Raw genomic sequence first — 23,210 nt, 5'->3', positions numbered from 1 at the left:
GTACAATCTTCGTTGTGTTTATTCTCCCCCCCCCCCACTCCCTATAAATGTCTTTCATTGCTTTTGTCAAAGGGTCAGACACTGGATTGGAAGCTTCATAGAAACCCTTCCTGCAGACAAATACTTTTCTCCTGATAAACCACACCCTCACCAGCGGTCAGGAAGAAAGGCGGACAAGTTTATTGAGCTTTGCCCAAGCTGCAAAGAAAAACAAAGAGAGTCGCAGAGTTTGGGGCCCTTTAAACACAGCCAGCAATCAGACCTTAAGGTCTTCTAGTGAACAAACACCTACATTGCCTTATTCCTTCTGATATCTAAAATGTAGGCTCTCCGGGAATTAACAGTGTCAGGAGCCCATAGGACAAAATACCGCCCAGCTAGACCATGCCGGATGAACTTGCGCAACAAGTCTTCAGGGCTCCAAATTAGTATTCATGGAGCAGGACCCGGAAGTAGCTCCTGGGTGTCAGGATTTTCCTCTGACCCAAAGTCCTTGAACAGTCTGCAGGTACCTAACCCTGAATCGGACCAGAACGCTTCTATTTGGAGGAGAAGACCCTTGAACAAGGAAAGGTCAACGATTTAACTATATACCCGGGCATGGTATCAGTATGAAAAACAAACCGATGCTTTAAACAGAGGCTCCACAGAGAGAAGCATGGGATAGGTTAATCACAACAGTCCAGGGGTAATCCAAGCACAAAGATCCAACAAACTAGCCAAGGGTAAGAATGCACATGGACAGCCAAACCAATTTTGGTGCTACAGCATTCTATCCAAAAACATCCAGGAAAGCAGAAACAAGGGTGAGAACCAGAGGAACAATAATACGCGGTTCAAGAATGGTGCTCACCAGGAAAAATAAGTTGAGAAGCGCTTGGGGCGGATGGCTCTCCATTTACTTCCTTTTTTATTGTGCCAATTATCAATGTGTGAACGCCATTGGCCGAGAGCGCATTGTTGTGCTGATGTTGTCGCTCACTGCGAACCCTTGAAAGTGTAGTTTACCTAGCTCCACCATTGTAGCATTCATCACAGAAGGTGCCTAGCAAGCATACTGCACTGGCCCTCGTTCAGGACGCCACCACCTGACTTCTTTACTCTCTTTAGGTACTTGTCTTTTTATACAAAGACAACAGTTTTACTGGCAGTTTCCTGAATGCCAACAAATGCTCAAGCCAGCCATTTTACATCACTAAAATAGGCTCCAGTATAAATATAACAAGGCCCTTCACATGGTGACCCCCTTTAATTTTCCCCTTATTGTGGGGAGGGTCCTCTTATGTCCTCTGCTCATCTGCTGTGGTTTTGGACATCAAATATACTCAGAAAGTCGAGAACCTAGGCTGCATTTGGCAGTCTAGTCTGAGTTGCAATTTACAGGTTAATGAGACAATGAAGTCACCTTACCTTCAGCTCAAACTATTGAAATCACTGTTGCCTCTCCTTTCGGAGAAAGACCGTCCAATAGTAGTGGGAACATTTGTCAATGACAGGATAGACTACTGTAGTGCCCTCTTGGCTGGCATTCCTAAATGCCAACTTCAGAGACTGCAAGTAGCCCAAAATTCAGCAGTACGATTGATTTTTAATCTACCTAGAAAAACCGCTATCCCTCCCTTTCGAAGGAACCTTCATTGGCTCCCGGTACAACAAAGGACTGTTCAAGATCCTATGCATGGTCTTTAGGAGTGTCCATGATCTGGCCCCAGTTTCCCTATCATCCAAGATTCCTACATACTGCCCCAACTGTATGTTACGATCTGTTGGACAAAGTCTATTTGGTGGTTACCTCCTCCAGGCACCTCTATATGGGGTGACAGGCGTTTCTCCTGGATAGGCCCCCCCCGAACATGGAACTCACTCCAAGATAACTTATGATAAATTCAGCCACTGAGCATGTTTAGGTAACAACTGAAGACCTACTTTTTCCTGTAAACCATTCTCTAGCAAGTTCTTCAATTCTGCATGATTTGTGTTGAATGATCATCTGTGTCCAGATGCAGGTTGCTGCAGGGTCCCCATAGGTGTGCGCTCTATAATTGTACAAATCAAATCAATTCCTGGCTAGCAATAACCTACATTTGTTTTTGTGATTTTTATTTTGCTTTTTTTGGGGTTTCATAATTTTCTGGGACACTACATGCATACATATGTGATCACCAAGCTTTGAACATTCTGCTCCTCTTTATAGACTCATTGTTGTGCTTTTTCACCTTATGATGGCTCCGATGAGATCCTGTTGTTTTATCTTGTATCTATACATTTGCTTCATAACTCTCATCTTAAATCTAGACATGCTATTGATGTTTTTTACATTGACCTTTCCACCATTACAAACTGTGTTGACACTACAGGCCGTCTTTACCTCCCTCGTTCCTCCCCTCTAGTTTAATGTTTACCTTCACCTCATGGACAGTCATCTATAATTTAATTATGCTTAGTCTATGCCACCAACCCTCACCCCTTTTTGTGGCTGAGATTACTATTCTCTCTGCAATTTCTGTAAAATCCACCCCTAGGATTTATCTGATGCATAGTGTAAGGAAGACATGGTATCAAACAGCAAGACACACAAGTGATCACAGATCAAGGGTGTTTATTGAACTTCAACTGGGTTTAAAAAAAACACCTATCTAATCCTAAATCTAAAGATGGGAGTAAGCTACGACCATCAAATAATAATAACGCAGTCCTAGTGGTTTCTTGTCAAAATAAAAGGGCTGATACTAATAAACCTATTGCCAAACTGTAATCTTCTCAGGATTTTCACTTATACAACTTCTCGGGTGATTTACTGGTCCCCCTCCACTGGGCTCAGACCCACTTTAACACAAAATCTTCAATTGCTCTCCCTCTGCCGGACTCGGACCAAATTCATGTATTTTTCCAAATGTTCTCTATTTCATCAAAATCGTGTGCAGTTGTCTTGAGCAGTCAAAATGACCTGGTGTTGAATGCCCAGGCCATTTTACTGTGAGAACACTCCTCCCTCAACTGTAGCTAACTCTGTATGACCTAAAATCTAATCCCCATCACTGTTCTAACAGTGTCTAGCACCATCCATCATGGTTAATTCAGACAATGCAGAAATCCACCAGTGACCTCCAGAGCAGCTATTAAGTGCCCACCTACATGGCAGAATGGATTTTCCCCAATAGCTTTGCTTTTAATGTGACAATTGCAGGACGCATACTGCGCTTAAAAGGAAGGTAAGCACTGCCATGTGAAAAACAGAGATCTTTGCTGGTAAATCTAGAAGCTGGTGACGTGGTAGGCAAAGACTGATATTAATGTACAATACCCATGTGAGAGGACATAAAATAATCCAGCACCAGAAAAAGTAACACCTGCCACATTTACTTTCATATCACTTGCTTCATGAAGACCTTTATTTGCAGAATGTGTTAAAGTGCCATTTCTGAAAATGAGACACTCGCATTGAGCAGCACCATTCGGACCCCAAGAGCCAAAGTTTTTGTACAGAGCTCTGGTAAAAGTCCCATAAAAATAGAAAACAAACACATCCTAATCAAACACTTGAATTAACCAATACCAATCATGTACCCAACTTTAAATCAAAGTCACCATTAAAACATCTCCAAAGGTTGGACATGCAAAAGCTGAGATGAATATTGGAAGACCTAGCTGAAAGCTACAATAATAACATAGGTTGTGCAAACTGAAAAATTACTACACTGTGGCGCGCTGCAGTTCCCCAATGTGTTTAGGATATACATCCTTGGATCTGAACAACCGGCCAAGGCATACCATGGTGCATCCTAATGCATCAAGTACGGGACAATAAGCATTAACAAAACACAGATTGTGTTTGTGTTGCAATGATATGCCAATGCTCATGGTCCAAAAGAGAAGAAGGGCCTATATTTGACTGGGGACCTCAAGAAATTTCTTTTGTGGCTCAAGAGAAGCATATTTTGATTCCTGGCCTGTTTACGTTTTCAGTCTCCCAAGATTCTGGTTCACTTGTATGCAAACTAAGGCATAAAATGTGGTACCCATAACTGTGATGCTAGAAATGCATTGAAGGGACAGGGACTCTCTGTCCTTATCCTGTACTCCCTTATCAGTGCTGTGTGTTATCTTTTGCACAGGAGTCGAGTTGGGACCCCTGCTAGTGCAGATCTTCCTCTTTTTGTTTGTCTTGAACAGAGACCCTTGGGATAGATACCCTTATGGCACCCATGGGTAGGGGTACAGCCCTGTGCCCCTAGTGTACATGTTGGGGCACCCGTTTGCTGCCCACAGAGCAGGGTATGGGCTGGTGGCAGCTTCATGCTGATGTGACAGGAGCTCGAGTAGCCTCCATTTTGAGATACCCTGGCCCTGCCATACGGATCAATGGATTCTTGATAGAAGGCAAGATGGCCACTGGGGCCTCTTGGTTTCTACTGCCTGTTGCCCTGTTTTCCGAAAGTCCTAGGAAGCCCTGACTCTGTCCCTTCCCCTGACTGGCTGTTTGGTGGAAGAACCATATATGGTCATGTGGGGAAGTCCAGGCCAGACCGGCTCGAGCCTTCCCAGTGATTCAATGTTGTGGGTACACACTTGGGGTGGGACCTGTGTGACCAATATGCATTCCATGTTATGGGTGTCTAGTTTATGTTTGTGTGACACAATGACTGAGACAGCCCTGACTGAAACTGGCATGAATGCAGTGTAGTGTGCTGAAAGGCTGGGGTGCTTGCCCCAATCCACATTCCTTGTATGTATGTATGTATGTAAGCTTGTATAGCGCCGGCAGCCCGCGGGCATCAGGACGCTTGTAACAAACAACACAGACTATAACTAAAAAGGACACATCCATTGTCCCAGCTGCGGCTCGAAGTAATTCCAACTCACAATTATCACCTAAAGAGGCACGTCTTCAAACTCTTCCTAAAGAGAAGGTAGTTTTCTTCCAGTCTCAGTGGGAGTGTATTCCACTGCTGCGCGGCCAATACTGCAAACGATCTGCCCATGCCTGCCTTTAGTTTATATTTTGGCACTGTGAGTAAACCTTTTCCTGCTGAGCGTAGATGTCTCTGTGGGATATGTGCCACGAATTGATTCTTGAGATAAAGGGGAGCGTCTCCAAACAGGCACCTATGAATAATAGTCATAGCTTTGAAGTTCACCCTGTCCTCCTCTCTAAGCCAATCCAATGCAGAGATCTTCTTGCCATAGTTATATGATTTCTGCTTTTTATTCTCTTCACAATCCACACTGCGTCATTTTCTATGACTTGGCACCTTGCCAGATCTTTTTTAGTGGCTCCTATTAGTAGGGCATTGCCATAATCTAGTCTGGATAATACAATTGCCCTTGTGATTGTTGCTGTGTTCTCCTCATTGAAGTATGGTCTAATTGCCCTCGTAGGTCTTAGGTAATATGCTGTGTTTTAAGGCAAATAATTAACCTGTGCCTCTGAGCTAACTGAGGCATTGACCATCATCCCCAGTGTCTTGACCTGACTCGAGACTTGAATTTTCGCCTCATTTATTGAGAACGTCTCATGCTCTTCTCCTAACTTGGCTTTTGTCCTATTGGTTCCAAAAATCATGAGCTCTGTTTTTGTGTCGTTAAGGCACATCCAATTTTGCTGCATCCATGTTTCTATTTTACTGTACACTTTTGCTATCTTATCGCTATCCCTGGTGTAATTTCCCTCTATTTCAATGATAAGCTGCGTGTCGTCGGCGTAATTAGTAAAAAACACGCCGACCTCATCCAACACGTCACACAAGCTTCTCATATATATGTTAAATAACAACGGTGAGAGACTAGCTCACTGAAGGACTCCAAAAAGTATTGAGATAGCCTCAGAAAACGTATCCCCCCCAGTGCACTCTGGCTTGGCGCTCCGTTAAAAATTATACGAGCCAGTCCAGTGCTACCGTAGAACCTCCCACTGTGCATTTCAGCGCATTAACTAATAGTTGGTGATCTACCAAGTGAAAGGCCGCACTAAGATCCAGCAACATTAACATCCCTGCTTTACCTCTATCAACTAGCTCCAACATATTGCTTTGAAGGTCTAACACGGCTGTTTCCGTACAATGAACAGCCCTGAAACCTGATTGTTGTTTATGTAAAGATGCCGGTTTTGCTATGTGTTTCTGCAGTTGATTGGTTGCGATTTTATCTAGTATTTTGAGGATAAAGTTTGAGTTTGTGATCGGTTGAAGATTGCCTGGATCCTTCGGATCGAGGCCTGCCTTTTTAACTAGGGGCGTGATAGTTACTTTTTTTTTTATTTCTTTCAGCACTGAGCCCTCTTTAAACGATGCAGTGATTATTTTCACCAAAACTGGGGCGAACAATTCTTTGTTCTCCAGAATGATTTTTGATGGCAATATATTTTACACGCATGAGGTGGGTTCCATATGTTTTAAGACCTCGAGCATTTCTACTTCAGGGATAGGTGTGAAATTAAATGTTTCAGTCCCACCTTGTTTGACACTGTCTTTCCTCAGTGTTGATTTACCTGAAAGTTCTCTGGCCTTAGTTATATTTTGTCTAGCCTTTAATATTTTGGCTGCAAAGGCATTTTGTACTATATCACAGTCCTCTTTGGTAGGTAAGAAAGGCGGGGTAAGAGTTTTGGGCTTCTCAACACTTTTCAAAATTTCAAATATCTTACTTCTAGCATTAGATGCTGCTTCAATTTCCTTACTGTAAAGGTTGGCTTTAGCCGCTCTTATGCTATCACTATACTTTTTATTCGCTAGCTTCCAGTTATCTTCATTTTCCTTAGAATGGTCTTAATGCCACTTTCTTTCAAGTGCTCTTTTTTCTACTTTGAGTTGATCCAGCTCTGCGCTAAACCATTTCTGGTGCTTACTATCTTTCGTAGCTGTTTTAGTTTTCAGTGGCACTACTTGTTCTAACAAAACTTGCATTTGTGTTAAGTATTTGCATAATATCGTTTCACAGATATCTTGATCCTGCCATAAAGACAGAATTTTATCTATGCAGTCAAGTTGTTCGGCACCCATATTTTAAAAATTTCTATTCACTATTTTAAAGTGCGGATTGTGTTGTTGTTTGGGAGTTTCCAACATTACTTCAAAAGAGACCAAGAAATGGTTGCTCCAGATACAGGGTTCTGTGGTTACTAACTGGGCCTGAAGGTTTTGCGTTAAAACCCAGTCTAGTTGGTTACCTTGTGGTGTTGTAGGCTTTTTATTAATTACACAAAAATGTACGTTTTTTAGTGTGTTCTCCAATGTGATAGCTTCTCTGTCCTTCCCATTCCCTCTCCAATAGTTGAAATCACCAACTAACAACGTAGATGCATTTGGCGATTTCAAATTTATTAATTGAGAACAAAGCTCATTTGCAAAATCCGAGACCAATGATGGCGGTCTGCAGATAACTACAATATTTAGGCAGTTGTTCGGGGTATAAATCAGTTTCAACTGTAATGTTTCACATCCACTACAGCTGAAATTGACTTTAAACAATTTCATGGATTCTCTAGCTATAATGGCCACTCCCCGACCCTGCCCACTTTCTCTATTCATGTTATATACTGTGTAACCTTCCGGGACCACTATGTTGCATGTAGGCCCAATTGCGTCTTTGAGCCAGGTTTCAGTGACACACAGTACATCCAATAGTTTCTCCCTAATCAACTCATGTATGTTAGTCGCATGTTTACTCATGGAGCGAGTATTGAGTAAACCTACCTTCAGCGTTTGATTCGGATGAAGAAGCTTAGTATTATTAACTTTCTCTTCTCCCCGTTGATTTCCTCTTTCCTTTACAAACGTAGACTTGCTCCCCTGGACATCTCACATTTCATTCTATCCTGTGGAATTGCCATTTTCAGACACAGGACAATACAATATTAAGTAAAATACAAATAGAGTGATTAAAACAATATATAAAAGAGTAGGCAGAGCAGAGCACTCACCGGAGTAAACCGGCCCCTACGCGCCGGCGCTTACGAGCCTGACGTAGGAATAAATACACTTGCGAACTACAAAAGACTTGGGAAATGTAGTTTGCGATGTGTAATTCCAACCAGCAACCATGCAACCTTGCAGCAATCGGAAAGCTACTTTCCGCTATAAAGGTTCAGAAAACGTAACTTCTATCGAGGTGGCAGCAGCGCCCTGGCATACAATGTTATTACACACACTTCAAACACTTCAAATTCCACAATTACAACAATTAAAATATGTTAAAATCTGTTCCGGCTAAAATCTATTACAATATAATGGCTAGCAGCATTCTCAAACCTATCTATTGCAGAAATGGGTCTGGGCAGTTATGGGTGTCTGGGTGGAGTGAATGGCCTAAATACCCATGAGCCCAATTGGCTGCCTGCCTGCATGAAAGCACTTCTGTGTGATTGGCTGACTGAGTGATCAGTGACACATGTGTATATCTGGAGACCTCTCACATTTTGAAACTTGAAGCTGATCCTTGAAGCCCAGCTGGAGGGTAAAATGGTTGCTTCATTTCCTTCGATGTAATCCAAATGCTTTTGACTCTATCAAGGACTGATCCAAGAAAGGACTTGGCTAGGAGACCTCTCCCCGATTACGAGGGAACATCGTGCAGAAACTGCTGCTCTTCATCGAAGCACCCTGGGAGCCAGTTCTGTGAGTCTGACGGCCAGAAAAGGGGTCCGCTCAGAATCCTGAAGAGAGCGCCTGGACCTTGAGGGTCTTCGAAGTCCATTGGCGTCAACGGGGGTCTGAAGTTTTCTGTGACTGCTGGAAGCCAAGTCAAATCGTGTCGCCCAGAAGTGGGGAAACCTTCAAGTCCTGCTGCTCGACGCCCAGAGCGGAGAAAGCTCCACCCTTGTCTAAGAACATTTGAAAGAGGGCTCCCTTGCCATCACCGCCAACCACTTTATCCCGCCAGAGAAAGTTGAAGGTTGCCAGCTGCCTGCCGGAGAAAGCTGAAGGTTGCCGGCTGCTGAGGAAAGTCTGCCGGTGGGATTCCCACCACCAGAAGCCAATAATGAGGGCCCGAGGACTTTGACCGGGTAAAGATCTGAGGTCCAGTTCATGGTCGAGTCCCTATCGCAGAAGCTATCCTGAGGTAAGTGGTGCGGCGCAGCACCGACAGGCCAGAGGACCGCTGACTGTGACATCCCATGCCCGCTGCCAGACCTGCATCCATCCCCACCAAAGGTCTTTCAAGTACACAGAGTCGTTTCTGCAACACCAAACATTTTGCATCAAGGCCTACCGCACCCCTCATCTTCCCAGAACTTCCACCATCGAGGAAACGATTGCTCATCGAAGAGTGCTGCGAAGGTCGAAGCTGATGTATCACCACAAGTGTTCTACTTTTCCTCAAAGATCTCAACGCCCAGTGACTCCTTCTTCAAAAGGGGTCCATCCTTGAAGGAAACTCTTCCACTTTAGGTACATTGGGGTGATTGAACTTTTTGACCAAGAAGCAAGACTTATTGAGCATTTATGAACTGGGATTGTTAATAGTTTTATTACAGGTTGCTCAGGTGGGGGGATCCTCACTCAGAATTGGCCTCTATCTACAAAGAAAGCATTCTGCCATTGCTTAATGTTAACCTTCCTTTCTTCCCTATTTCTATGCAGATACACCTTACTGAATGATTTGTATGACCTGTCATAAGTGTCAGCAGTTGAGACATTTTAAAGGAATCAGTCTAAGAGTGGTACCACATAGGATTGTACAGATTACAAAGTGTGTTATGTTAATGTATATGTATATCCTAATCTTAGTTTTATATAAAGAGCTGTGTTAGCACATATCAGTGTGTGGACATTCCTTTGTGGGGGCTTAAGAACCAGCCTGCATCACCCCCTGAGATCTTAAGCCTTGGTTGCTCATCCATAGCTACCATATAGAGAACCTTGGTTGGGGTGCTCTGTGCCTCTCCTGCCAAATAGAGGGCAGAAGTACAGATACCCCCATCCAGTCTTTACAACAACACATTCAGAACTTCAAAGGACAACAAACTCACACTGCTGTAGAGGGCTTCATGTTCCAATGGCCTTAATACAGCACCTTTTCCAAGAACTAAAAGTTTCAAAAGTGTCTAAAGATAATTAAATCTGCATCACGAGAAAACATATGTACTTTATTAAATTGGCCCAACGTGATTAATGTGTTGGTCTATCTAGCTTAGGTTCCTCATGCACTGGAGAATGTCTACTACTTTAGGACTAAGTAGAGTGTAGTGTATATTTCATATATCTCAGTTCAGTGGTGTCATTTCCACTCCTCTACCCTTAGCCACTGGCATGCAAAAGTCCTGGATGTCCACTTCCTCAGCATTCTCTATGAAATGTGAAGGACGTGGATGTCCATGTCCTTGTGGAAATTCCTAATCAAGGTGCCCCACACTAAGGCAGTATTTCCTGCTGGAGCTAAGTAATTAAGCAAAGAAAGCCTAGCTACTTGCTAATCCATACTGCCATCTTTGCATCAGTAAGGCACAGAAGAACCATGCAAAGTGCATCACAAGGTCTTTCCATGTGCCATAGCCTGATCAGGTGTCGTAAGTGTACCACCTTGCATGAAAAAGCCAGTCACTGAGTAACAAAGACCTGAATCTCTTCCAGCTAGAGGTTAGCTCTCACCACTGCCATCACTTTTGTGAACACCAGAGAAGTAGAAGTTAACCCAAAAGGCAGTATAGTAAACTGATAGCACTTTTACCCAATACATATCTAATGTACTGCTGATGTTTGTGTCTGATCAGCACATGTAAGTTGTCACCCTGAAGACTGAGGGACACCAGTCAACAATTAAGCTCCAAGGCATGAGGGATCAGCACCAGATTGACAATTTTTAACATTCTGGAGGAATTTCTTAAGGCGTCTTCAGTCCAAGATGGGCCTGAGAACCTTCAACCTTCCCTGGGACCGGGAAATGGCAGGAGTACCACCAGTGGTCTACCTCTGAGGAAATTATTTTAAATCTCTTCTAACTAAACAGTATCCAGATAAGGCATGGCGAGCAGGGGTTTGTGGGAGGGTTTCTTTTGGAATGGGAGACTGTAACCATGGGCAATGATAAGAACAACATTGCTGTCTTATGTTATTTTCTCGTACTGCTGGGAAAAAAGTTCAAGCCTGACCCCATAGTCAAGGGATGCTGTAAGGAAGATAATGCATAGGTTTTGAGAGCACAGAGTCCGGATGCTTGCCTTTGACAGTGCGTTTTCCTATTAAGAGATTATAAAACTAACTGCCTGTTAATGGCCTGTCCAGTGAATATCTGCCCCTGAAAGTAGTAGGGCTTGTAGTATACCTTTGAAGAAGTAAAATGATGAGAAAGAGGCAGACGAGGTAGACAACTCAAGGGATTTTGCTGTTCTGCCAAATAGGATTACGGCATCCAAGGACAAATCCAGAAGTTTGGATTGGGAGTAACGGCTGAACCCAGACATACTCATCGATGAGCAGTGCTGCTCCCACAGTCCCTTTGCACGTGGAGAGCAGCACAGTCTTGGGCAGTTGCCTTGTTGCTTCCTTCCCATCCATGGAAGGGGCCCTGCATACCAGGGTAAATGCTTTCCTGCCTCACCCGTTATGTCCCACAGGCGATTGTAAGTACTGAGTAAAAAAAAATACAAATGAATGGTCTCAAATGCTAGGCTCTGTGAACAAGTCAAAAGCAGGAGCATAGAGGTGGGAAAGGTTTGACCCTGGGGGTTTGAGGGCCACCATCTGTTCTGTGATGTAGACCCTGTGGGGCTTTCCAATATGCAACCCAAATAATGGGTCCAAAATATCCTCAGCCCTTTCCACCCCATTGATGAATGAATGACCTGGTGAACAAGTAGTTTGCACAGGTATTACCCAATTAGCAGACAGACTCGTAGCTTTCACACCTCTGACACAGATTGTACAGTCACACTGTAAGGCCCCTGCCCAACAACGCACATAATCAGAACACTCTGGGAGTCATAAGTTGGAGTGCAGAGTTATAGATGCAGAGCATGACCGAGTGACAAGGAGGTGTATAGGAAAGAGAGATGAGCAGATGAGGTTGAGGAGAAAGAGGAGTGGAGTAGGTGGATGGAGAGGAGAGAGTGAAGTGCAAAGCTGTCGAGGAGAAAAGGTGTTGAGAGAGTGAGAACAGTGAGAACAGTGAGAAAAAGGACAAATAATGGATAATATGAGTGGAAAAAGGAAGAAGATCAGAGAAAAAGCAGTAAAAATGAAGATTTCGCTAACACCCTTAGACATAAAAAAGGTATTGACGTGGTGTAAAAAGGGTCCAAGAGGCTAGCATAAACCATGTTGAGAAAAAATGACTGCTTAATCAAACTATCTGGGGAACAGTATCCTGGTGACTAACTAGGAACATCTTTTCCAGCGTATGATCGAGGCAGAACAACTCCCATCACAGGCAAGATAAGCCACATCCAAGAAAGACCCAGATTCAAGAAAGAAGCGTGGGACACTTTAAATCCCACAGACAGTAAGTGACTGTTTTCCGCCAAAGGATGGTTCTAGTACAAAGTGTATAAGGAAGGAGCATAGTATCAAAGTAAGACAGACACACGTGATCATGGTTCAAGGGTGTTGATTAAACTGTAAAATGGGTGAGATTAATGCCTAATCTAAACCTAAATCTAAGATGGGCGCAAGCTAAGACCATCAAATAATAATAACACAGTCCTAGTGGAGTCTCGTCATATAAAAAGGGCCTATACTAAAAAAAAAAAAAGAAATATTACCAATCCTTACTGCTGTGCTACAAAATAGTGAAAATAGTGTGGGATAATGTTTGTAAAAAGAAAGAAGTGTTCACAAAGTGATAAGTCAGGATGTTTAGGCCATTGGCCTCCCTTCCCCACGTTTTTAGCAGGGGATAAGGTGGGTCACTCCAGTACAACATACGCTTGTGCTTCTTCGGCACAAGGTCACAGTTTCTTTCATCAACATCAGGGCCTTCTGTGTCTAAGTCTCTTTTTATCAAAGTCTCTTGCTTCAGAGGGACTGATGCACCAAAAACAACAAATAAAAGTTCCTTTGAAATATTCAAGTAGGGGAGCTTTATTCTCTGCCTGAGATCCCCTTCAGCCGAGCTCAGATCCTTCTTTCACAATTAGTCTCTCTCAGCCGGGTTCGGACCAACTTTAACTCGCAGGCCTCCATCAATTGGGTTCATAATTGCCACAACAATATCTTCACGGGTGAGTTTTACTGTTCACCCCAGATGCTCTCTTCCGGGCTCAGTTCCCCTTTTTACCAATTCGTCCAACTCTTCCGCGCTCAGTCCAATTTCAGTTCATACGTCATCGAAGGCTTTCAAATGTACACAGGATTTACCTTGACCTGCTGCAGGACCACTTCGATTTCAGAGTTCAATGATTCTCACACGCTCAGTTGGATACCAAAGAGAGACCTTCGAGTGAGCACCCACGTGGCACCAGACCACTCTGTATCTGGTACCTATTTCGATTTCATAAATTTCACTCACATATGAGTCATCTTTCCTCATACAATGTTGCCGCTTTCAGCCTTTAGCATAACACAGTCCGGTCTGCTATCAGTCTTTCTGACTCACCGGCTATGCTGAATTCACTGGCGCTTTGTTGTCGGAGCAAAGGACAGTACCACAGCAGCAATCACTTCTCCCTGCCTTGGCTATCAATGTGGGACGGCCCCATTAACCTTCTACACACACTGCACTGGTGTTCAGCTGGAATTCCCAGTCTTATGTTTCTTTTCCTCTGGGCCTCTTGAAAGTCATGGTCCTTCTCCAAAAAGATCAAGGGTAGTTCCCTCCTTACAGCCCTCTCTGGTCTCGCTGTCTATCTCCTCGGTTTAAACTGCCATCTTGGAATTGCTGCGTCCTTGTGCATTTTGCCTTGCACAGAGTGTGCTTTTGTGCTCCGCCTTTTATCCGTATGGGGAAGTATGATGGAAGTCAGGTGTGTGCAATTATCAGTAATTGCCTGTCTCTGCCTGGCTCTTGTTTTTGGACAGGTCAGGTATACAGCTCTGGTGTTAGTACATTGTCGCTCACAATGAACTGTCTGTGAAAAAGTGTTTGTGCCGGGAAAGGGGGGTGGGGAGTATGAGCTTCTAGGTATCCTACCTGGTAGGATGGGGAAAAGGCGTTACAGGGAAGGGAATGTGTTGCACTCTTTGGTGTCCCACTTCCTTTCCCCGAAGACCCCTCATCTAGGGGACCCTCCCACACTGGTCCACCTCCAGGAACTGGATCATATAATGCTGGCCATGTCCTGGCCACCTGGATGACAGATCCCTGGTGTCTAGCGGGTGAGGCACCTTCAGGTTTCTCACATGTCACGACCCAAGGTACACAGGGGACTGTTGAATTTGACAACTACGTTCCTGCTGATGGAGACCCTTCTGACATTGAGATGCCTGCTAGGGGCTTTCCGCCAGATGAGATTGGTTTGTTTTATACCATGATTTTGCATGCAGCGAAGCTATTCAACCTCATCCCTGAAGAAAAGAAGAAGGAAGGCTTTCTTTTTGAACAGCGAGAGTCCTCCGTGAAACCTATGGTTTCAGTTCCACTTTTGGATGATGTTTGGGAGAAGGTGTAAGAGTAAATGGTCTAAATAAAAGGCAAATTAATTGAAAGGGCACTTTAATAACACCCACACCACACACCAGGGGACAAATTACAGGAACATTGCACCGGTGCACGTGCAAAGTTGAACGGTATTAGCAGTAGGGCAAAGTCTGCCCTATCTCTAAAAAACTATTAAATATTAGAAAATCATTGCACCATGGCAAGTGCAGTTTGGCATGTTACAAGCACTAGAGCAAAAATTGGCCTAGTGTAAAAAATATATATTTTCACTGCATTTTTGCAGGTCCTGGTGATTGCCCCTAGGAAACAAGGTAATCACGGGGGACTGTGCCACAGGTAATGGTGCTGCTGCTGATGGGGCTGGTGCCGGTACAGCCGAAGGAGGCCTAGGCGGCAGGGCCACACTGGGAGTGGTAGTAGTAGTCATGGGAACAGTGACTGTGGTGGTCGTCAACGGTGAAGCCTCGGATGGGTCCCTCAATGAGGGCCCTGATAATATACAGGTTGTTGACAGCGAACCCGCTGACTGGTCCCTCGACAGGGTCCGTGATGATGAAGCTTTGTAGCTGCTCACAAAAATAGGAAAAGTCATTGATTTTTTGACGGGCGAAACACGAGGACCCCCCAACACAAAAACCTGCAGTAAAAATATGAAGATGGCCCCTAGGGGTGGAGCTTAGGAGGACGAATGCCATTGGCCCAAAGTGACAGCAATAGGCTATAGAAGTGACAAGCAGTTTCTAGCCAGTAATGTTCAGGGGAGAAAAGACAGAAGATTATTTCGAAAAAATAATCTGTCTTTTCTGCCTCCAACATTTCTAATTAGGTCTTTCAACCCCAATCCAAAACTATAACTCTGAAGAGAATGTACAAGATGTTTGAACACTTGCCAGGATTACGTTTTAAGACTGCATTATATAGAGCATTTCGGACCGGGAGCCCAAGAACCTTTCAGTTGGACAATCTTGTATTGAATGTCATCAATATTTATATTTTTATCTGAGTACCTGAAAAGTTGCAAATTAGTTGGTGTATGAGTACTCTTGCCCAATGAAATTCCATAACACTTGGAAAAATATGTACATAATGTCCCTAAGAAAATTGGGTTTAGTAGGGAGTAAGAAGAGCTTAAAGGATTATTCTTTAACGGCCTGCAAACATCTTTTTGGTACTTTAACCATTATTTTACTCTCTGATATCAACCTGATCTGTTTATACCACTTGAACCAGTTTTTGTATTGCTGTTGCAGTTTCTTTTTCTCCTGGTGGTATAAATCGGCCAATCCCAAATTATACATTAAAGATGTTTAACAGCTTTTCTTGTTTCATGTTTCTTATTTTGAATTTGAACATCAAAGGCATACCTTTTTTTGTGGTCCAAAAAGACACAGATCTTTGTATCCACAGAGTAAGCAAACCCTGCCCACTCTTCTATTGTGTCAGAGAATAATATAGCATTTAATGTATACGTTTTCACTCCCATACCAGTCTCCCCATCATTCCTTAATGCAAAGAAACAATGGGCCTATAAACTTGCCGGTCTGGAAACAACGGTGCTGGTAAGTTTACCGGCACTGTTGTTTCCGGACCAGCAAAGTACAAGTTTGCTGGGCAAGTGCCCTTCTGCCCGGCAGGTCTGACTTGCTGGGCGAAACGGCACCTGTCCACAGAGTTTCATAGGAGCACAGGCACCGTTATTGATGGTGTTGGGGCTTCCGTGGTCCCCATTCCAATAAAGTCCTATGGGTCTCTATGCGAATGGGTAACAACATTTTCCCGGCGCCTGACTTCACGGCTGCTGGGGTTGTAATCCCCCGGTTTTACCAGCAAGTCAGGTGCTGGCGGCAACCGGCAAGTAATAACCGGCATGGTTACTGTCGGACCCATAATTAGGCCCATTTCATCTATGTTCTTACTTGGCCACTGAACCCTACAGCCAGAAGGATTACTTATTGCATCAGATTGATACGATAGACATCTAGTCTCCAGGCATGCTATTTTCAGGCTTAATTTAGAATGGTCACTCATGGTGGTCAGTGTTATTTCAAAATGAGTACAATTATAGATACATTACAATCAATTCTAGATTTAGTTGTGGCTCTACACCAGGTATATACAAATCGAGAGAATTCGTCCCTTCTCCCCAAGGGGGAACCCCCCCCAACCACCAGTGAGGCTATGGAGGTGAGCCTGCACTGCAAAATATTCCCTAGCAGTCCAGGCAATTGGGACCTCACTGGGAGAACATCCCCCAGAGGACAAAGGACTCCGGTTCCGGTAAGCCTAATGGTATATATGGGACTATCAAATATTGTCAAACAAAGACTGTGCTGCCACTGTAGAAGATAAGGATGTTATTTTTAAGGGGGAAAAAAAATATCTCTAACAGAAACTGACCAATCCACTGAATTGAGAGGCAAACACTAGTCATATAAAGAAGAAGAACAAGTATGCGGAAGGAGAAAGCAGTACGTCTCCACGAAAGGTAAGTACCCTTTCGACGTAAGCCTGGGAAGAGGCGGAGCCATTGCGAGACACGGAACCCACAAAAACCAAACTTGGTGTCGGGCAAGGAAACGAACGCGGAACTGTCAGCGTACTGAGAAGCTGGAGGGAAGAAGAATCAGTGGTGGCATGACTCTTCCAGGGTGGGCAGCGGACCCCTGCAACAAAGCTGAGACCATTGGAGGGACGCCGCTGCAGATGACGGCTCCCTCATTAGATATCGAAGAGAATAGAAAAAGTGCAAGGACCGCAGGTAAGGGTAGCAAGGAACGCCCGCTCACAAGTACTGCAAAGAACAGGAACTGCTGCCAGACCTGTAAGATTCCCAGGATCGTTTCCGAAGAAGAGGGGAGGTAACAGGGGAGGCATGGGAAGTATAACGGGGAAAGTAATACAGAACAAATAACTCACCCCAGTACAAAATAAGAGTTACTATATGTGAACTGTGAATAAAATAAGTGTGATATTCATAATGCTCAGTGAAGGAGAACTTGATACAAAAGAAATACCATTGCCAAAGGTGAAGAGAGATTGTTTATTGGCAAAGAACAAGCATAATCCCTGGAGGAGAGGAAAGTAGATATACAGTATGTGTACCAATTGTGAATTTTGATAAAATTAAGAAGAACAGAGTGAAGTTCCCAGAGAGGGACCGCATGAAAGAAAGAAACCTTATAAGTATAAGTGTGACTGTGAGAGACAAAGAGATCCTTAAAGAAAGGAACACCTGTGAGATACCCAAAGCAAAAGGGTGTGAAACTAGTGAAAGAGAATATCAAAAGTTAAAGGCACACATATCCTATACCACCAAACAAGTTGAACTAAGAAAATACTTGCCTAAAGTGGGATATAAACTGTCTATAATGAGAAAAGAACGTTTGGAACCGATAAACAGAACTGCCAAATAATAGAACGCATATCAAGAGAATCAGTGCTAGAAGCACGAAACAGGAGGAGGCAGTCATTCTCCTGCCTTTATTTTGCTAAGATAAGTGATAGGGTCAGACCGTAATAGTTTTGGAAAAGTCGAAGTATATAATTTACTGGATAATTAAGGTTGACCTTACTTTCCGATGCCGCTTTTTTTAATTTATGTTTATCTTACAGGATTAGACTGGCCCAATAATTCAGATTCACCTGCTGAGAGAGTAAGGAAGTAACAGATCTGCCTGAAGTAAAAGACAGTAGCCTGGAAGGATCCGAGCTCACTCCTATCATAGCACTGAATATCGTGCTCCAGTTGTTTGTGAGACTTCTGAGTAACAGATCTCAAAACTTTCCTAGAACCAGTTAGATTTATTAGAGCATTTATTTTTGTTCCTGGGTTTCTTCAGTGCGTCTCTGGCATCTTTTATTAATTTTGGTGATGCAAGACATACAGCAACAGGATTGTCTACTATTTACAAAGATCTCAGATCAACAATTGCATTTATGTTCTCCATTCCTTGCCATCTGTCATAGTTGATTACCTCCATTAAGGAAACCTCTTCAAGTCTTTCAACTGGGGATTTTGTCCAGACTGAAGCTCCAATCGACTATTCTTCTAAACTCTAACTCAGCGGTTTTCATGTCATTTGCCACTATTGTAATCAGTGTTAAAATAAGATTTTGAGTTATGCTCTGTTTTTGTATATCACTGCTTATATTATGAAAGTCTTAAACGATTGGTGCACGATTTTCAGTGCCTTGATAGGAATGTACTCGGGTGCTTCCAGGCTACAATCTTACTACTAATATGGCCATCTCTCAGATTACGATGTGGAGAGCCACTTGGATCATAGAGAGGTAGTTGGGTGCCCACATACATCTCAAAGACTTCCCCACACCTACGATTAGTCAAAGGAGCACTACTAGCAGCACACATAAATTTCTGCATTAGTCCATGGCAACAAAGTTTGAGAAGTCAATGAGAGGTTGGAGGACCTGGTGGGCTTATATGAGAAATGGTCTGATTTTTGTTCTTAAATGGTGAGTGCTCTGATCTACGGTTTGCTGCTGCTGATGATTGTGTCCAGAGTCCAGTGATACTGTTCATTGTATTTCTAAGGGTTTTAAATTGGCCAAACCCTCACTTGGCATAGAAAAGCACTCCACTACAACCTACTCTGCGCTTCCCTCTAAAATAGGACAAAGCGGTGAAGCAACCACACATTCAATGAAAGATGATAAATCATCTACCACCACTATTGAACTGCAGAGGAGGTCCCAAATAAAGCCTGCACTCCCATCGCCCATTTTGAAGTACCAGGAACATTCACACCAAAATATGTGACGTATGATGAGCAAATAAACCAGCAGAGAGCTGCAGTAGGGCTCTGCCCAGTACCCATCAGAAGAGCAACACCTATTGAAGCACCAATAACCAGACAACCATGGACAGTAAATATCCACTGAGAAAACCCTACCAACAAATGAGACGAAATGAAGATTGCTAAGTACCGTCCCGGAAGAAACCAAATAGGTCCTAATAGAAGACGAATGGTGACATCAAGAGAGCCCGGACAGACTTACAGATAGAACAAATGATGAACCAAGAATGACACAAGGAGACGAAACCCCATGAGAAAAAGATCATGAGTTTAAAGTGATAGGAAGCTATCAAAGCGTAAGAGAGTTAAGCTGTAAGCAGGATGAAGATATTCAACCAGCTAACACCTGTACATATGCTTGAAACTGCAAGAAAGCTAAGAAAACAGTACGGCTTGCTATGCTAAGTAGACGAATAACGCAGCAAGGGCCATTGTGCATAATCTATCTCAAAAAGAAGCACAGTATTATAAGTGCAATTCCACTTTACACGAAAAGCAGAATCAACTCAGGTTACTAGAGGCCAAACAAGACAAGATTCATATTCTAGCAAAATGAATCGAAGAGACGGCGGAATCGAAACTCAGCAGATACAACTCATGCCAAGAGAGCCAAGGTCATACCAATAGAAGGAACAAACAGTAGCTACATCTAATTGAAACTTAAGAACAGAATATCCTGTCTCTGAAAGGTCAAGATAAGGAAGCGTATGCAAGTGGCAAGCCGAATAAGAATTAAATGCACAAATCAAGAGAAACTAGGAAAATTCACGGTGTCTGCATCACGTGACCATCCGAGCGAGGAGAAGCACGAGTTCATACCTACGCGGGGCATCCACCCAGGAGAAGATATCGGAACTTTCCCAGACAGAAGATGCAGTTTTGAGGCAAACCACAGTAACATAATTGACACATTGTTGTTGAAGTGATGATTGATTGTAACCTTAATTGGAGAAAGGCCGAGTAGGGGAGGGGGCACCCTCCACCTGGCTGACCATTCTGCGTGCTGCTAAGCAAAGTGGAAATGTATGCATGGGGTTGGTGCCAACCCAATCACAATGGAGCAAATAATCTAGGGTCCTATAGTTAGTAGAACCAATGGGACGTTGTACTTTTAATGACGTCTACAGTAGTCATTTCGAAGGAAGGGCTTAGATGCCCACCTGACAGTGTTTTATCCAATTCCCTCACTCTGTTACCATATACATATATACTACCTATATTAAAGTTACCTTTTCCGAACCAATAGAAATGCTTATTAACTTTTGAGTGTTACACGTCACTTATGAAGAATTTTCACTATAAATTATGTGTTTTTTATGAAGTTTGTTGGAGTTGAAGCAAGACGGACTATTGTATCACTGCTGATTGCCATGACTCCCCGTATTTTGTACTTGTCATTAAACGGACTCCCTTTGCCAAACCATTGAGTTGTCCTTATTGATTGGTGTTGGAGTAATAAATCTACACCCCCATCCATCTCAAGGTGTAGCTATCTCGCCTTAAAGTACTCTCGGAGCAAACCTCGGCTATATGGGCCGGCCGGGGTCTCCTGAGTACAGAACTATCCAAAATGTCATCAGAGGGAATCGCCATTTTGACTTGATATTGTAAGTCATATCCTGGCTCGTTCTACATTTTCTCCGGGCAACAGTAGTCTGGACAACAAACAAAAAGATATTAGAAACGGTGCTTGCCAGAGTGCAAAGGCAACTAGGCAGTTAAGGTGGGTACTTCTATAGCGAAAGAGCTGGCGACATACAAGGCTCGCTCTTGCTCACCCCTGCCAGGAACTGCACTTCGCTATCAGTTAATATATACGAACTTCACACTTTTTTCTATGTGATTGTGTATTTGTCAGTGAAAAGTGGTGGGAAAAGAAAAATGATAATGATATTTAATTTTTAATGTTAATTAAACAAATTGGTACAATAAGGGCTTATGCATGTGTGCACATTTTGAGATAAAATCATATTAGATTTAACACTTAGGAATGTTCTATTAACAAGCTAACGTACTGTGCCTCTGTGCTAGTCTTACAATGCCTGTGCTCGTCCCAAAGGCATTGCTAGGTGGGGTTTGAGGGGGCTAAAGCCCCGGGTCTTTTGATTGTAGCCCTGGATAGAAGCTCAGGAGCTACAACCAAAAGAGTAGCTAGCCCCGGGTCTCGACAGTCCTGACATTAGTATAGCCCTGGGTCTTTTACAGACCTAGCCACACCCCTGGCTCATCCAGAAAGCAGCGTACTTTGCCCTGACACAGGCTAACTAAACCATGGTCTGTGGAGGAAACGAGAAGGGTGAAAGGATACGAAGCTAGGGTCTAACAGATGGAAAGATACAAGAGGATTTAAGAAAGGGTGTGTGATTGTGGCAGTAGAGATAACGTGCATAGTTAATGGCAGTGGATCCGACGGAATACTGACCGTAAGAAAGGGAAAATAAATAATCTTGTGGTAAACAAGCCCTTTTCGGACAAGGCAGCTTTGAGACGAGTGGTGTGGTTATGTGAAGGACCAGAGATTTGCTCAAGCATGCCCTTGCAACATGGAGTCATGTTTGCCCACCAACATATTTAAGTCTCCCCTGCTAATCCCAAGGGATATCATTTGGGACTGCTAAACTGATTAACCAAAGTGAAAGAACTAGGAATTGATTGTGCAATTTTGAATGAGTGGGAGCATAAAGAGAACATGGCAAGAGTGAACAAGGAAGCAGGGATGAACCAGACCCTGCAAAAGCCATAGACCTTGCATGGTCACCAAGTGAGGGGGAGTGCACTAATCTGTATGTGGTAAAGTGATGTGAATTACACAGTGGAAAGCTATCCCATTAAGGTGAGTAGGACTCATCTATCTGAATAAAATAGTCAACACAATGCCCCATAAAATCACTGGGTCCCATGGCATAACACAGAATCTTGAACTGTGAATTTCCCTGGATACAGCGCATATTCCCGATATCAAGGCAGTGAAGTATGAATTAAGACAGCACAGGGTTAAGCCCCAGGAGGGAATACACATAAATCAATAGTACACTTGAAATAATTGTCCTTGATTTCGTATGTGAGAGTAATGTATTGTAGACCTGGTAGATCAGTGAATTTATATACAGAGTTGCCCTAGTGCTTGAGGTGAATTTGAATAATGCCTAAATGGCAGAGATACCTATCACAAAAAAAACTGCACTCATAATTTTCCTTATATCACATTTCTAGCTAGTTCGATCACACCTGTACCCTTCCTGTGGAACCTCTTTCTCACCCAGTCTGAACCTGGAGGGGCAGTGACCCTTAATGTTCCATGGGTTCCTTGTGATCTTCCACTGCTGTGCAAATTTTGTAGAAGCCATCTTCAGGAAGAATTGAATTCAAAAGAAACCCACCTGACAGATGGCAATAAGGACATCTACTATATTATCATGTTTCAGTAATAGGGTTTATACTGGATTTCTTCAAAGTATTTGTGCCAAATTGAATGTTGTTCAATCGATCCATCTCAGAATGATGAAGGATTGAATCAGCCCTGCTGTGGGATTTGACTAAACGAAGTGCAACCTGGCCCCATCTCAGGCAGTGTGCACTATCTACACACTAAGAAGCTTGAGAAACAGATGTATTTTTCTGAGGATCAGAGTTGGTTCTCCAGTTTCTTCTTTTATCCAGAGTAGTGTGAAAATGATGAATTAATATTATTATTATTAGGGTATACATTGAGTGCAGTCCTAGCTTCGCGAAGCAACAGAGTACTTTATAATCATAGGGGGAAGAATGAGTTTGGAGAGCATAGAAACAAGGGAGGGCAATAGTCTGCAATGGATCTACAAGTGACCACAGGAGGAAACAGAAGGGATAAAAACACTGAGGCGGGTC

General features: G+C 43.3%; 1 protein-coding gene across 2 annotated transcripts in view; it reads right to left on the bottom strand.

The window, feature by feature from the left end:
- CEP112 (centrosomal protein 112) overlaps window positions 1-23,210 on the bottom strand; it is a 3,147,769-nt gene that overhangs the window by 1,128,109 nt on the left and 1,996,450 nt on the right. The window lies entirely within an intron of this gene.

Source organism: Ambystoma mexicanum, chromosome 3q (assembly GCF_040938575.1).
Source record: "Ambystoma mexicanum isolate Mex_15411 chromosome 3q, UKY_AmexF1_1, whole genome shotgun sequence".
In the NCBI taxonomy this organism is placed as follows: domain Eukaryota; kingdom Metazoa; phylum Chordata; class Amphibia; order Caudata; family Ambystomatidae; genus Ambystoma; species Ambystoma mexicanum.
Note: the sequence above shows the minus strand (reverse complement) of the source record. Positions and strands in the feature narration are given on the sequence as shown.